This window comes from Lonchura striata, chromosome 2 (assembly GCF_046129695.1).
Source record: "Lonchura striata isolate bLonStr1 chromosome 2, bLonStr1.mat, whole genome shotgun sequence".
NCBI lineage: Eukaryota > Metazoa > Chordata > Aves > Passeriformes > Estrildidae > Lonchura > Lonchura striata.
Window position 1 is genome coordinate 108,608,288 of NC_134604.1, and position 16,492 is coordinate 108,624,779.

The 16,492-nt window shown below is 40.4% G+C and overlaps 1 protein-coding gene across 5 annotated transcripts in view; it reads left to right on the forward strand.

The window, feature by feature from the left end:
- Nucleotides 1-9,486: 9,486 nt before the first annotated feature.
- The window catches only part of SYTL5 (synaptotagmin like 5), an 86,270-nt gene continuing 79,264 nt past the window's right edge, over nucleotides 9,487-16,492 (forward strand). For 3 of the 5 annotated variants that reach the window (XM_021553038.3, XM_021553040.3, XM_021553042.3), the window contains exon 1: nucleotides 9,489-9,696. The gene's annotated coding sequence lies outside the window, so the exon portion shown is untranslated. Of the gene's footprint in view, nucleotides 9,697-16,492 lie in introns of all 5 variants that reach the window. The other 2 variants (XM_021553041.3, XM_021553037.3) reach the window with 2 other exon arrangements.

A 16,492-nucleotide genomic window follows, 5' to 3' on the forward strand; every position in this document is an offset into this window, starting at 1 on the left:
AATCGTCTGCCTCCTGTCTCCATTTATCCTTTACTTTGTAGCAAACATTTAAACCTCCACGTTAAACTGTGGAATACAAAAGCAGTAGAATTCTGTTTAATTTTTCTGACTTAGTTCCTCAGCTACACATGGCTGGAGGCTGGAGGAAGAATCACAGTGTGCTGCTCTTGTTCTTGCTCTCTTCCTACACACTCCCTGCTCATACCACAGGGATTGGAAGAGGGGATCAGATGGACTTTTGGGATAATCTATATGGCACCTCTTTTGCTGGCCAGCTCAGGGATGCTTGACCCCAGCAGAAGTTTTGATTATTTGCTTTTCGGAGTTTTAGGTTTGTTTATCTTTCAGAGAGTTGTTTTAATGTTAGTGCAGTGACTTGCTAGGAGTTCTTTGAAGAGCTGATAGGCCACTAAACAATTGTTAAAAAAATTCTTGGTTCTAACACAGCAGGTCAAAAGCACTATTGCTACACAACATGACAACTCAAACAGAAACCACTGAGCTGGAGGTGGAGAAGAGCACAGCCACCTTCACTTCCTAAGCTTTGAAGCTTGCTTTAGTAGGAAGTGGCTGGAGCAGTGTCTTGTCCTTTTGTCCAGAAAACTGTACAAACATATTGGGATGTACAATATGTTCAAACACTTGGGGTAAAAACTAACAGACATTTTAAATTTCTATTTCATGGGAAATGCTGACATTTCAGATCTTAGAGTTTCAGCAGAAATTTGAATGAAATGCCATTTGTGGGAACTGCTCACCTGCTCACTGAAGGCAAAATGTTTCATGACAGGACAAAACAAGCCATGATAAGAAGAACTTACACTTTTTCACACTGCATGCACACACTGGAGCGAGAGCCACCTGGCAGCAACATGAAAATATGGCAATGAAGAGGAAAGATGTTTCATGAAGGTAGGACAGGGCACTAACAAGATGTAGAAAGAAATTGTCGAAAGGACTGATTGCTCTTGTACATGGCAGGGGTTAACTAGTGCAATGAACTATCTCAGGAGAAGCTGTCATTTGTCCTTAAGGATGTTTTCAGGATTTTTATGTTCACATAAACTTCTAGCAGCTTGAAAACTAAAGCTGGGGAGGAAAAAAAAAAAAAAAAAAAAAAAAAGGAGAAAAGGATATTAAGAAGAGCTGTCCTGGGAATCAGGTATTCATTATTTACCTTGGCACAAAACAGAAGAAAAGTTAGTGATGTATCTAGCTATATCTTTGCAGTTATTAAATATAAGTATTAGTCTTAAAGAAATAAGTAAAGGGTCTTAGTCTTGTTGCTAACACTAGTGGTGGTCCTTGAGAACCGTTTTCTCCATTGCTTTTAGGAAATAGGCAAACTTGCTTACAGAGAGAACAGGTTTATGGCTTAACACAGGGATATGATTTCCCACTTTGTTCCCTTCTGTGCTGCCACAGAGGTCCCAACCCATGGCACAAACCTCCTGTACTGGGTGTGCATGGGAATGTGCAGGCACTGGCTGGGGGGCTGCAGTGGTGGGCTCTGGGAGAAGACACCAGGAGCTGCCTCCACATCAGGCACAGCTGGTTCCAGCTTCCTTGAAAATGGATCCAGCAGTGCCCAAGGCTGGGCCCATCAGCCAAGCTGCTGCCTCAGCCCAGCACAGCAGCAGATCACAGCTCCCCTCTGCACATCCCAGCTGAAAGCAGCACTTTTCTCCAAGCTGCTGGCTGTCAGCATCACTTTATTCAGTGATACTCAGCAATTACAGACACAAAAAGGCAGCATGGTGGCAGGTATTACTTGAAAGCCTTTGATTATCAACTTTCTTAGAGCAGGAGAGGAAGACACATTTTTTATCATTTGTTCCACTTCAGTCATTTTCCTCATTATGTGATAAACACAGAACAGGAACAGCAGGAACAGCTCAGGAGCAGAATGCTGAAGGAAAAACCTAGCACATATCACAGGACTAGGCATTCTCCATCCTATTGCTTGGGTTTTTTCTGAAAGACACCTCTTTGTTCCAGAAAGATAAAAAAATGAGAATATATCTAACCAAGGCAAGGAACACTGCATTTGGGATATTTACTAGTTTTTACATCTATGATAAAGTATTATACTGTATTAACATTCTTAAACCAATTATAGCTGTAGCTTTGGATTCAAAAACTCAATATATGATTGTATGTGTAGCTTGAAAAGATTTTATTTCCCAAGGAGAACAAATGAGTGCTATAGAATATATTTTATTTTTCCAAAGCCATTAGCAAAGCAATGTGCAAAGCAATTTAGTGGGAATTTCTAGTGATCAAATTTTTAAAATAAATTCTGTAAAGCAAATAAGTTCCATGAGTTTATACACTATTTTTTTAAATCAGAAATTGGCTGATTTCAACTAAGAGTGGTTCCAGACCTCTTTGTTAAAAATGTATTGAATTACTTCCTCCTACAAATCAAAATTCACCACAGATGGTTCAGGAAAAATGTGTGATCTCTATATTGGAATCTCAATTAATCTGATTTACTTAAATACAAGAGTAAACTCCCAAGTCAGAGAACCAGAAATAAGATAAGTCTTATTGAGGATATTCATATGACTATGAAGGCTCCGAAATTTGAACCATTTCTGAGACAACTGTTTTGTTTGTCAAGATTTATGTAAATAGTCATGAGTGGTAAAGAAAATTACCTTCAGTGACCTTATTGTGCAAACATCAAAATATAACAAGGCTGCCTATTCACATCTTTGTAACTCTTCATTTGCTTCTGGCAAATAATATTAGATAATATGTTAAAATGCATGGAATATGGTGTTATTTTAAATGTTATTCAAACAGTCATCATAATGCTGTTGTAAGATTAAAAATTTTGAGAGATTGTGTCCAAATACTCCTACAACATGTGTGTTTGAAGACGACAGATTTCATGATGTATAAACATTTAAGTGAAATTAAGAAGTGTTTTAAAAAGGTTGTGTTTAAAAACATCCAGCCTTGTGAATTTTGTTATAGTGTGCTGTGCATATAGGCATCTTAATCTCATTCTTAATCTCAATATTTTAAAATTTAGAAATGCTTCAGTATCAACATTAAAAGCAGGTGCATTGCTATCCCTTTCTGGAATTAAAGAACGTAATTGCATGGAAGTTAAATAAAACACGTGGCTCTTTACCATGGCCATTGCACTTATCTTTTACACTATTATTTACTTTTCTGAAGTGAAAATAAATAGGATTGGGGTGCACTCCTGACATTTCCTTCTTATACATGATACAAAATTCCATACCATTAGGTGTTGAATTAGAACGGGCAAGAATGTTACATGGATGCGCTTACATTTTGGTGATCTTATTTTTCTCTTGTGGTTCAGGAAAACCCCCAAACACATGCTATTTTTGAAGTGGAGTAAACACTACAAGAAGCTGAGCTGATGTGAAGGCTTAGTGCCAGCAGACAGAACGGTCCAGCCCCTATTCCCTGCCTGTGCTGCTCAGGAGGGGAGGAGGCAGACAAATTAGGGTGTGAATTTAAGCCTTGGTAAAGGGATCAATGGGAAGAAGATGTTTTTAAGAGCTGGTTTTATTTCTCATGATGTACTCTGATTTGTTTGGAAATAAATTAATTTCCCCAATTAGAGGCTCTTTGGCCAGTGACAGGAACTGGTGAGTGATCTATCCCTGTCCACCTCTCTACCCATGAGCCTTTTTTTGTATTTTCTCTCCCTGTCCAGGTGAGGAGGGGAGTGACAGAGACTTTCATGGGTAACAAGAATCCCCTACAATGTTCAAGGCAACACATTTAGGCTGTGTTTATAAGTCACTTAAACCATGTTGAAGAAGCACTTGATTCAAGATCATAGAATCACAGAATTATGGGATGGTTTTGGCTGGGAAGGGACTTTGAAGACCATCCATTTCCAATCCCCTGTTGAGGACAGAGACACCTTCAACTGAATCAGGTTTCTCAGACCCCCTTCTAAGTTTACAGCATTTCTCTTAGCAATGTCATAAGTCTACTACTGTGAACAAGTGCATTTAGCAAAACATCATGCAAATGAAATAAAAACAATTTAGAGACTTTTTTCCATGTCATGGAGCTTTCTAAATGGTGAAGAATTACTTTACAAAATAAATGAAGGTACTTTTTGCTGTGCAGATGTAAGTTTGTCACCCTAGTTATTTTTCCAAACCCTGTTTTAAATGCAGAATGCAGCTTCTCTGTTCCTAAGCAGTGTTTCTTGTAAAGGACAAGTTGAACCAATTTGTTTGAGCTAAAATGTCCTTTCAGTTTCTGACCAGAATGAGAAGCATTGATGAATAAAGCCTGCCTTAAATGTTTGTTGCTGCTCTTAACAAGTACCTTTTCTTGCAGCAGGATAATTCCATAGAAAGACAAATCTGGGAATTAAAGAGTTGGCACACCATGTTAATTCAATAAAACCCTGCAGTTTTAAAGACTCATTTTCTGGTTGGCTTACAACAAAGTATTGCAGTTAGTCAGGATGATGCAAGGACATTGGTGAAATATTTTGGCTTTTGAATAGTTCAGTGGAAGAAAGCAGGAAAATTAAGAGTTTTGCCCGAATCCCCAGAAATGTTTGCAATCTATGTATTATTGACAGGCTCCAAGGGTCTCTGTCTGCATTTTCAGCAAAGTAGCTGTAATTGTCTTGTAGAGTTTTAGGGAGGTTCTATTAGAAGAAATGCCATAACTCTTCACAGATCCAGCAAAAATGTTGAGATTAAGTGTTAAAAAAAATAATTAGGGAGCTACAAGAAGACTGTATCTCTTCATTCTCTATTGTGTGGAATTTTAGGGGTATTCTGTGGTTTTTTTTCCTCTGCATCTTCTAAAACGTCCTAAATCTTGTCAACTGACTGTTAGAAGACACCTAAAATTTAAGTGTCTTGAACTATATTCATGATGAACCTTACAAATTTTATATACAGGAAATCAACTGATTTCATCAAACATTTCTGAAGTTTGTAGAGGCATTAAAATTATTTGCAATAAAACATTTGTGAGAAACACAATTATTTTACTGATTAATTTTATAATTAGTTAATTGTAGCTAGCTTTTTTGAAGTAAAATGGTAATTCTAAAAAAGTATTTTGGTACATTTAGGATGAAATTATATGTTTGGGTCCCAGTCTGTGCTTTGCAGATGCATCATAAATGTTCAGGTTCTTTCAGTGTTTTTTTCAGTGTTGCCTGGAGAAATATTTTTTCAACATGGAACACCAGGTACCTGGATATTAACTGAATTCTTTATGCAGCATTCTTTATGCAGCACTTTACTGAATTCTTTATGCAGCATTCTACAGCTCTGACTCACTTTGCACAGCTCTTTCTTGTGCAAAACATGGCATAGCTGACACCAAAATAATTGTCTAAATAAATTGTACACACAGTAATGGGGTTTGTAATAGCATTCACTTAGCTTGCATGAATCCATTCTAGGCAGTAATTCAAATACTGGCTTCATACAGCACAGTGAGGCACTAATTAGTGCCTTCTCTTGTTGATTTTCTTTTAAGTGTACTAAAGAAGAGCAGGAGAAAGTAAATAGATTCCTCATTTTATGATGTGAGAAAGGAAAGTACAAATGTGTAACTGCATTTGATATTTCTCTGAGTCTGCTTTTAAATTCTTTTGAAGGAACAGGAGATGCTGTAGTTACTCTGAAAAGCTTTTTGTAAATACCTGCTTTTCTAAATCTTTTCAGTGGCTGAAACAGGAATGGCCTTGTCTCAGAAGAGCTAATGCCACCAGTTCTCCCTTTTTCATTTCTAAGTCTGTGACATGTAATTTTTCTGTTGGTGTAGCAACTAACATTAAGAAAAACCTTTGCAAAGGTTTGCCCTCTTGTACAAGACGCTTCATTACTCCTGTATAACATTTCCTGCACTTGGTTTTGACAATGCTTATTTAGTATGGAGATGGAGAGAGAGCTGAGGTGACAGTGAATAGCTGGAATGAAGCTTAGAAAATTCCATTTTTCTCCCAGAGGGAAGCTTGGTTTTGTAATAAGAACACCTCTTCATGTCACGTAAGTAAAAACAGTGAGTCAAGAAGCTCAGGGACAAGAATCTCTGACTTGCAGCCCAGTGCCATTGTTACAAAGACAAAATCCAAGTCCTAAAAAAAGCAGGTGGGTCTGGATCACAATTCCACTCAGTTGTGCTGATCACATGAAGATTCATGATGCACACTGAAAAGAAGATTGTTGGGGCTACATCAAATTCCAACAAACCCTGTATGTCACACACTCACCAAGAAGGAATTGTGAAGGGATAGTCTCAAATGAAATTAAATGCATTTTTAAGCAAAATTAACTCAGCAGGCATAATAACATTTTTTAAATTAAATTGGCTTTTGTCAAGAAGGAACTCTGAGTGAACTGATTAATAGTTTGAAGAAGCAGGATGTGTTTGCTTCTGAAGCATTCACTGTATTTCTTTTTGAAATATTATCTTGCATTTTTATTAGTGCCTTATTAGTGCATCAAACCAGGCATTTCTTCCAAACATAAATTTGAGGTTTTCCCCCTTTTAGCTGGAAGTGCAAAGAATCACATCAGTATCACAGGCCACATTAAAATTTTAACAGAGGGCCTTTTTTACAGAAATGCCAAAAAGTCCTTAATTTAAAATGCAGAACACACAAGATCTCAAACCACTGGGAAAAAAAAAAAACAAAAAAAACAAACCCAAACCAAACCAAAAAAATGAACCAAAAACACAGAAATAGGACACTCTCACTGAAATATCTTCCTTAATTTTTTGACTGCTAGAAGGTACTTCTGAGGTCTCTATTTTTCATGAGTACCTCCAGGAAGTGATAGCACAACCCCTTCAGCACAGAGTTGGCAAAATTCACACTCCTCTCTCCATGATGACTGCAATTACGCTTTTGGAAAATAGCCCAGGGAGTGCTCAACTGGACAGTGAGAACTTGCATATCTCAGCTTCCTCTACAAAGGCTTTTTTCTTTTTTTCTTTTTTTTTTTTTTTGTTTCCAAATTCTGTGCCTAACACATGTATTATCCAGGAGAAAAATGTAAATAGCTGTTCTAGAGTAGCTCTCGCTGTTAACAGCTATGGCTATTTATGAAAAATCTCTATTTTATGCACATTATAACCTTTAAGTTTAGAAAATTACATCAATAACTTATTTTTCTGTTATTTACTGGTAGATTAGATTAAGGTCAAGAGAAATAAAGCTTGCAGAGTGCTCAATGCTACCTGAAATGGTAGCAAACTAGGTTTTGTTCATAAATGTTTTTGAACTGAACCTTGTGTAATTTGCACAAGTTCTTGCCATTTGGAAGAATTTGCAGCTGTGTGAACCAGGCTATCAATAAATGGTGAAGTTCCTTGGTTTCTGGTGTGCGGAATTAGTAGAGAAGAGAACTGACTGCAAAACTTGTGTCCCAGAGGACTGCAGAGTTGTCACAGTACTCTGGAAAAGGGCCACAAGAGCTGCAATGCATCCTTAATGAAGCTGCAGTCTGGGACCATTGCTGGCTAATGCTTCACAGCACTGCAAGTGTTACTGATGGAGATTGGAGTCACCAAAGAAACAGCAACAAGAACACTTTATCTTTGCTCTACGTAAGCCACAGATTTCTGTAATTGTGGTTTGCACATCCCTTGGATCATGTGGTCTGTTATGAATCACAAAGTGTCATTAAGAAATATGGGCTGGTATAGGCAGTGCTACCTAAATTATATGGGCCCTCCAGTTTCTATGAGTGGCTGCTTTCTGTCCCAAGAGAAACACAAAAGTTCTGTGACATTTCTCAGAAATTCTCCTTGTACTTGGATATCTGGTTGGCAATGCTGTACCTGTGCTCTGGATGTGCAAGCAGCCATCAGCCCTTCCTTTCATCAGCCCCCACAAACAACGTTTATAAGATGAAACTGTAAAAAACCCCATGTAAATCTGGAGTTGTTGTTTTAATACTTTCAATTAAATCATGCATTACAGAATATATCCACTTGGGCATCTTTTAGATAATGATTCACACAGTTATAGAGAGCAAGGTGTTATTCTAGTAATTGCAGGCAGAGGATGTACCTGAGCATTTAATTTAGAGCAGGTCCCTTCAATAGCTTTGCCTGATCAGGTCAAAAAACAATGCTGTGAGTATAACATGTAGCAAACTGAAATTATCCTTTAAAGGTGGCGTATTTATATACTAGCCGAGTAAATATTGTATCTCCCAATAATATTTTTTTTCCAACACATGCATTATTTGGAATAACCCAGCAATTTTTGAAAAATACTTTGAGGGTAATGAGTTACATTGCTATTGTACATAAACTGCAAATTTCATACTAATTTTTTTATGTGTAAGCTGAGCAGGAGATTCTGGTTGTATGCATCAGAATTTTTTGAAAGTTATAAAATTTCACAGCTGTGAAAAAGAAAGGCTCAACTATTTTCATGTGGCCTACCTCTGTTTATTCCACCAGTTTCAGAATAGTATTTTAACATGTAAGGAAATACATGTAAGTGCTAAATTAGTTTCTTTATCTTTCTTAGGTTCCTGCCATATGAGCTCTTCAGGTACCTGAGGGCAAATGAATCATTCAATTCATCTGGTTGAATCGAGATGCAGTTTTCACTGTGTTGCTTTTGAATTTTGGAGTATTTTGTAATACTTGTAGCTGTTTGATAAATCCAGCTCACTTGAACCATTGATGGTCATAAAGCTTAATAAGTGTTGCCCCTGGGTGTAAGGACAGCTATGACAAGTTCCTTTTATTATCCTCTGAAATACAGTTTTACCTTTTGGACACTTCCTTCACTTGGTGCAGATGCACCTGTTTAACAAAAGTTGAAAACCCGTAAAACTCTAAAGCAAATACTGTTTTTTCAAACACACCCTGGAAATCGCAAAATCGCCCTCTGAGCTTCCAGTTCCGCACTGCTAAACCCCCGCTGAAAACTTGGAGATGATACTGACGGGATCCGCACCCTTCCCAAGCGCTTCGGAAAGATGCGGTGACGTGCCCTGGGTCCGCACTGTGCCCCCTGCATGGGACGGCGCTGGCACCAAGGGACAGCGGGAAGGGAGAGGAGAAGGAGGGGACGGGGAGCGGGAGGAGAGGCGAGAAGGAGGAGAGGGGAGGAGAGGTGCGCTGCGGAGGCGCTCCCGCCCGGCCCCGCTCCGCCGGCTGCTCCGCCCCGCTCCCGGCAGGTCGGGACGGCGGTCCTGCTCCCGCATCCCGGTCCTGCTCCCGCATCCCGGTCCTGCTCCCGCATCCCGGTCCGGCTCCCGCATCCCGGTCCTGCTCCCGCATCCCGGTCCGGCTCCCTCATCCCGGTCCTGCTCCCGCATCCCGGCCCGGCTCCCAGCCGGCGAGAGGCGCTGCGGGAGCGCGGCCGCGGGGCGGGATCGGCAGCGGGAGAGGCGCGGGGGACGCGGCGGAGGCGGCTCGGCTCGCGGCCGGAGCCAGCCCGGGAGCCGCGGTGACAGCCTGGCGGTGGCGGGGCTGGCCCTGCGGGGACGCTGCGAGCCCGCCCGTGTCCCGTCGGAGCGCGGGGCTCTCCGCGCTCGGTGCGGGCTCTGCGCTCCGTGCCGAGCCCGGAGCCGAGCCCGCGGGAGAGGGGCTTCACCTCCCAGCCCCACCGGGCTGCCGAGCTGGCGGCAGCAGCCCTCGGCGGCGGCAGCGATGGTGTTGCTTGTACGTGATTTTCCTCTCCTGCCGAGGTTCCTGGTGAGTCCTTCAATCTTATTAGCAACTGGTTCGAGGGGGGTGTTTTTGTTTAACTCTCTTTTTTCCCCTTTTCTTCACTCCGAGAGCAGAAGCCGAGGAAGCAGCCTGCGGCACGGGGACCCTCCCGCCCTGCCCGGAGCCGGGGCTGCGCTGGCCCCGCTCCCCCCGCGGAGACCGGGAGCATTGGTGCTAATAACCTGATAGGAGATGGCTGCATATTTGGTTGGGGGTTTATTTTTTAACAGTGCTTTCTACAATGTGTGAGTGTGAAAATCCCAGGTGGCGGATCTTGCCCGTCAGTGATGCCGTCTGGGGCTGCTGTGCCGTGGGAGGGATGAGAAAGAACGGGCTCGCAGGTGAGCGGCTCTGTGGCACCCAGGTGAAGATCGGCTCTTGCCGTGTGCTGTCTATATTTTTCTTCCTTTTAAAAGTACAGTCACTTGTTCTTCAATACAATAATGTATAACTTCAATTTTATTTTATGGCTATAGAAAGGAAAGAAAAAATGATGGAGGCTGAGAACCAATTGCACAGTAGTTTTAGATACTTGATGGCTACTAAACGCACTCATTTCAGTATTCCAAGTGTGGAGTCATAGCACTGGAATAGTAAGGGATTCTGCACCCCAGAGTTAGTGACTTTTGGAAAGTCTTGGCAGGAAACACTTAATGTGACTGCCAGAGAAATAGCCCTTTCAATGAATTTGAGACGACAGAGGAGAAGGTGGGACAATTACTCCTGAAGTGCACAAGCATTACTGTTTTGCTGTGTGCATTTCAGCTGGGAGACTTGTTCAAGGTGCAGCCCATTAAGCCTTTTAAAGACCCTTGCAGTAGAGACGCTTGGAGCATGTGTTGTTTTTGGTGGATCCAAAAGGAAGAATAAGTATTTGGATTCTTGCCTAAAAAGGTTGAGGTGAGGAATGGCCTCCTTACTGAAATAAAAATGGGTTTAAGAACAGCCAGTGCTGGAAATCTGAACATCTTAGGACTAGACAGAGAGGGAAGTTTTTTAAAATAAAAGCATTCATTACTCTAATAAGTTCTTACAAGTTTTCATCTCTAAAAAAACTAAATCAGGGATGGTTTTTCTAAAGGGAAGTTTATTTCTAGCAAGACTTAGTATGGGGAAATCTTATGGGCAGCCAGAATGAGTTATCATAAAGAGCCCTTGTTGCCTTGATTAGGTATATAATCAGGAAAACTCCATCATCTCCAAGAGCATGCTCTCCATGATTCTCTTTCCTTTACTTCCCAACTTCCTTGATGTAAAAGGGCTCAATAATCCTGACAGGAGCACTGAGGAAAACTTGAGGTTGTTGATGGATGACAAGCTCAGTGTGACCTGGCCACGTGCCCTTGCATCCCACAAAGCCAAACACGTCCTGGGCTCCACCAACAGCAGCGTGGGCAGCAGGTCTGGGGAGGGGATTTTGCCCAGCCTCTGCTCTGGTGAGACCCCACCTGCAGTGCTGCATCCAGCTCTGGGACCCCAGCATGGGAACAACGTGGACCTGCTGGAGAGAGATCAGAGAAGAACACTAAGATGATCAGGGCTTGGATCACCTCTGATATGAGGGCAGGCTGAGGGAGTTGGGATTGTTCAGCCTGGATGAGGCTCTGAGGGGACCTTGTAGCACCTTTCAATACCTAAAGGGGGCTACAAAGAAGCTGGAGGGGGACTCCTGACAAGGACATATAGTACATATAGTGATAGGACAAGGGGTAATGCCTTTAAGCTGAAAGAGAATTGATTTAGATTGAATATTAGGAAGAAATTCTTCACCATAAGGTTGGTGAGGTACTGGAGCAGATTGCCAGAGAAACTGTGAATGACCCATTCCTGGAAGTGTTGAAGACTGTGTTGGGTGGGGCTTTGAGTGACCTGATCCAGTGGAAGCTGTCTCTGCCTGTGGCAGGTGGGATGGAACTGGATGAACTTTTAGGTCCCTTTCAACCCAAGCCATCTGTGTTTCTGTGACATCAATGGTTAGATTTTCACTATATGTTTTTCTGTGTATCTTTAATATAAATTATTCCCCAAGTGAAATTAGATCCAGGGGTCTCCATGTTTCTGTTTTCCAGCTAAGCAATTATGGAAGATGAGACTTAGATCTGAGTAAGGTTTGAGGAATGTGGTTTGTAAGGCTCAGGTGTGGGTACAATTTCCAGACACTATTAAAGTGTTTAAACACTGGAAGTTATTTAACATGTTAACATTTCTAAGCAGCCTTCAGCACTGTGTTTACCCTTAAGAAATATTTAGTAGCATGTTTAACTTTTTTAGATTTCATGGTAGTTGAAATCTTAAGTTCTTTAGGGATGAAGAAATGCTTATTTAACCAAAGTTCCATGTTAATATTGGGTTGTAGCTGTACTTTTTACAGTGGAAAGACAGTAGGCAGGAAGGATCTTACTAAACAATTTTCAATGTGATGTTGTAGCCACCCAGTCATTTGCCTGTCTGCAAAACATGTTCATATTACATAATGTTCAAAGTCTCCTTATCAAGAGAGATAAATTTCATATCGGGTGATTAACTACCATCTCTTAGTGAGACATTTGGTCTCGTGGGGTGGAGGAAGGAAAGGAATCTGTTTGCTAGAATGATGGCTGAAGACATCTGCAGTGCAGGACTGTGTTGTGACTGAGCACTGTTTCCCAGTGTTTTATTGCTCCTTGCCTTGCCTACATTTACCCTGCCTTCTAACCAAACTTGGTCCATAGCAGGGATGAGCACATTCATGGGGCTCTTCACCCAGAGCCTGGAAACAGGAAATAAGAATAGGCAAGCACAGTGGGAAGAATAGACCTTGAAGACCAGCCTGGATTTTGTTCTAAGGTTCATAGGTAGGGTGTAGTTTTTTGGTAGGCACAGGAAGCTCTTTGAATATTTCTTTGAATTTCACAGTAACATTTCTCAACTCTTTGAAGGAATGCATAAATGTATATATACAATATATAGCAATGTACCTTTCTGCATTCTTTCTGTTCCAAACACCCTGGGTCTGCTGTTAAAAAAAAAAAAAAAAATATTTTAAGCTCGTGGCTTAGTCTGTCCTAGGTGTGACTGTGTCTCCTGGTTTTGTGGGGCTTTCCATGTGCTGGAGCACGGCTTCAGCACAGAATCAATTGCTTGGGAACTGAATTTGTTTGGTTGTTTTTTTTCTTTAAATCTTTCTCTGCCTGCACTGAAATTTCTATATTCAATTACTCTAATCTGGACCTTTTTATTTGCTTCGTAACTTTTCCCTGGGTATGCTTTTTGTATTGCTTAGAAACAGAAATGGAATCAGAAATGAAACAAAATTCCATTGTGGTTTGAACTGTATTCCACAAACGAGTATTAACAGGAAGCTTCTTAAATAAACATTTTATTTATTTTGAAGGGAGTTGCTCTGCACCTTGACTTTAATGTGCCTCTGGAATACTTAAATTACCTGGGGCATCCTTCATTGTGAACATATAATTTTTTTTTTTTTTTTTTTTTTTTTTTTTTTTTTTTTTTTCGTGTAAGAGGCTATTTTTCCACCACAATGTGTGCTTTTTAGGAGTGGTTTCATTCTGTGTGGGGCTGACCTGGGGCTCCAGTGATTTTCAGATCACTCTGCACCTTTCACCTGCCACCTTTCATCTGTACAAGCTGTGCCTGGCAAGCTGTGTAAGTAGCAGCACATCCACAGGTGGGAGAAAAACATGTTCACAGGATGAGAGTCTCCAAGTTTTTATATAATTTATAAAATATATACAGAGGTGGAGACAATGGAGGAATTGTGTATAGCACCAATGTGTTTCTAGGGCATGAACAGGAGGGGAGCTTGGAGGAGATGTTTGGGTTTGGGGTTTTTTAATGTGTATGATAAAAAAGTTGCAAGTGTTAACTGAATAATGTGGAAGCAAATGTCCATGACCACAGGAACGTTGTTTCCAAGGATTCTGCTATTGAATATCTGAGAAAAAGTAGTGTTTGAAAGCAAACCATTTGTCACTTGGAGATTATATTTTTCATTTGCAGTTACTGCATGACACAGCTGATGGCTTTTGAGCAGTTTTATGTGCTTTGAATCTGAGCTTGCCTCCTTACTTCTGCAGCCATTGCAGAGCTCAAGAGAAGCTCAGTCTCAGTAAGAGTTCTACTTATTATTGGTTCTAAAACCTCATTCATTTTCCTGAAACTTTGCTCTAAATACCTGGTGCCTGGTGAGTCAGGGAAGAGAAAAATGGAGGAAATAAGGATCCAAATTCCCATTCTCACAATATTAAGAAAGTAAGGAGGCTAATAATGCCAGATTCACAGGTATTTATACACACATGCAAATTTGGAAGGCCTCAATAAATAAATATTCAGTTAAAGGCTTCAGTTAAAAAAATATTCAATTAAATAAATATATGGTCTAGGAATTAGCATCCATTCACTGTAGGCATTAGTGCAGCAATGGCATAACTGCATCATGGAGTGTGTTAACATCAACAGCCATATATGTTATCAGCAGCCAAGAACATGAGATTTGTGTGGGGAATGGAGAGTCTTAATCCTGTCTAAACTAATCGAGAAGACTGAAATATGAGGAAAGTGTGTGTTCTTGAAACCTGTAGTTTTCAAACATATTTGAGTTTTGCCCTGAATATTAATATTAAAAAAAAAAAAGAAAAAAAAAAAGAAAAGAGCAACACAGCTGTCTGTATGAAAATGTTACATTGAAGAAGCCACTTTTCCTAACAGTGTTTTCTAAACTAGCTTGTTTTTTCTGTAACATTTTTCATAGTTGCCAACTCTAAAACAGCTTCCTTGATTCTAGTCATGCTCTGGAGTGGAAGTGCAAGTATATTTGTTCTCAAGGAGCATTTATATTCCTTTTTTTCTACAGTTCTACAGATGCATTTTAAATCTCTTAAATATTTTAAAATTCAGAAGCTACAGTAGGAAGATGTCTATTAACTGTTGGCATCTTTATCCAGATTAGAGCTCTCTTTATTGTTGCTACCAATGTGAAGTTTTAGAGGGGAAAAAATAATGAGTTTTTAATGGGAATGTAGTTCTTAACTGTCTAGCTTTGAAACCCTCACTGTCAGAACAATATGGATGAGTAGGAAGCAGTAAGAAGAACAGTGATTAATGCAATGAAGAATTAATGATTTATTAGGTACGACTGAAAATGAAAAAGGGAGAAGGTTGTACCTCCTTGGTATTTTGTCTCTGCTGGGGAATTATGGCAGCAAAGAAAGGTGGGGAAGTTTGAGAAACCTGTGCAAACACAAGTGTCACCTGGCTGGTGAGAGGTAAGTGAGGAGTGCCCTGGAAGAGGGACAGGGATTTCTGTGTGCTGTGGTGTGTTTGTAAACCCTGTGCTGCCATTAGGGAGTGCTTCTTTGGCTTTGGCCTTCCTAGACGCAGAACCTGAACGGAGTTTATTCATTTAACCATGCATTCTCCCCTTCTCTGGGGGAGCACTGGGCACGAGAAATAATATTCCTTTGGATTTCCTCTTTTTCCTGAATGCATTTTGGCAGGGGTTTGTTTTGGTTATGACTGTGAGAATCTGTAATGAAATTGTTTAAATGGTATCATTCATGATAAAGTACAAGTCCCTCCTTGTTTTTTTCTCAGAAACCTTTTTTGAGACAACCTCCAACTTTGCAGGAATTTGCTGTTTGCCATGAAATCACTCTAAGCCATGACCTTGCCTGTGACATTTCACTTTTATTGTGGAAGAGAGCAGAAACACATCAACGTGATTTGTGGTAGGCTAGTTTTGAAAGTGCACATTCTCAATTAGGTGTCTAAATAATTAATGTCATAGTCCTTGTATTTGAATTGAAATCATGAGCTCACTTCTGATTCATTTTGTGAAAACTTTTTAATGTTTGCCACACCATGTTTCCAAGTATGAAAAGACTGTATTTGGGAATAAAAGCACTTAAGAATTCAGAGTCAGGCTTGGTGAAGGCTTGGACCATTGCTACCTGTAAAATTTCTCTCTCTGAACAATGCAGACTGTATTCTGTGCCATTCCTGTGCCTGCTGAGAGCATGAAGATTCTGGATTTCAGCACTGAACCTTGCACTCATTGGCTTCTGATGGCATTGATCTGAGCCAGTTCTGTAACTAAAGACAGAATAATTTCATTAAATTCATTTTAAACACATTGTAGATTGATTCAGAGGCTCACTATGTCTGTCGTGGGCCATCTTAAAATGCATAGCAATATCACAAATAATACTTTTTTCTTCTGACCTTTCTTTGTGCAAAAGTAATGTTTAAACATCAATAACTGTTCCTGAACTTTAAATCTGTGCAATATCATATTTGATTGGATACCAAAACCAGCCATCAGACAATATGTCATGGATGATTGCAAGTTTGCTTGGGGTGTGTCAGTGTGTATCACTAGCACACAAACAGCTGATCTCAACTATGGAAACCCCATGAGTTCAGCAAAAATTAGGGCGCTTCAATTGCAAAAGGGGGTTGTGGGGTATAGTTTATTGTACATGCTGTGTGTAACACATGTGGTTTTGATTGCTCAAGGCTCAAAAAGCTAAAAGTACTCCAAGTCTTTTTTGATACCCTTCTGATTTGATATGATTCTACTGATTCTCCTCGGCAGTAGACCCCACCTCATGTATAAACTTGCTTTTTTTTTCAAACTGAGTTTATTTTTAGCATTCTCAAAAAAGCCCCTTTTGAAATTCTGGCTTTTATTAATGGGAAGGGAATGAGACCAGGGTTGGAGGTTTTCACTTTGACATTCAAGGAACAGAGGAATGGCAAGAGGGATAGAATAATGTATCATCAT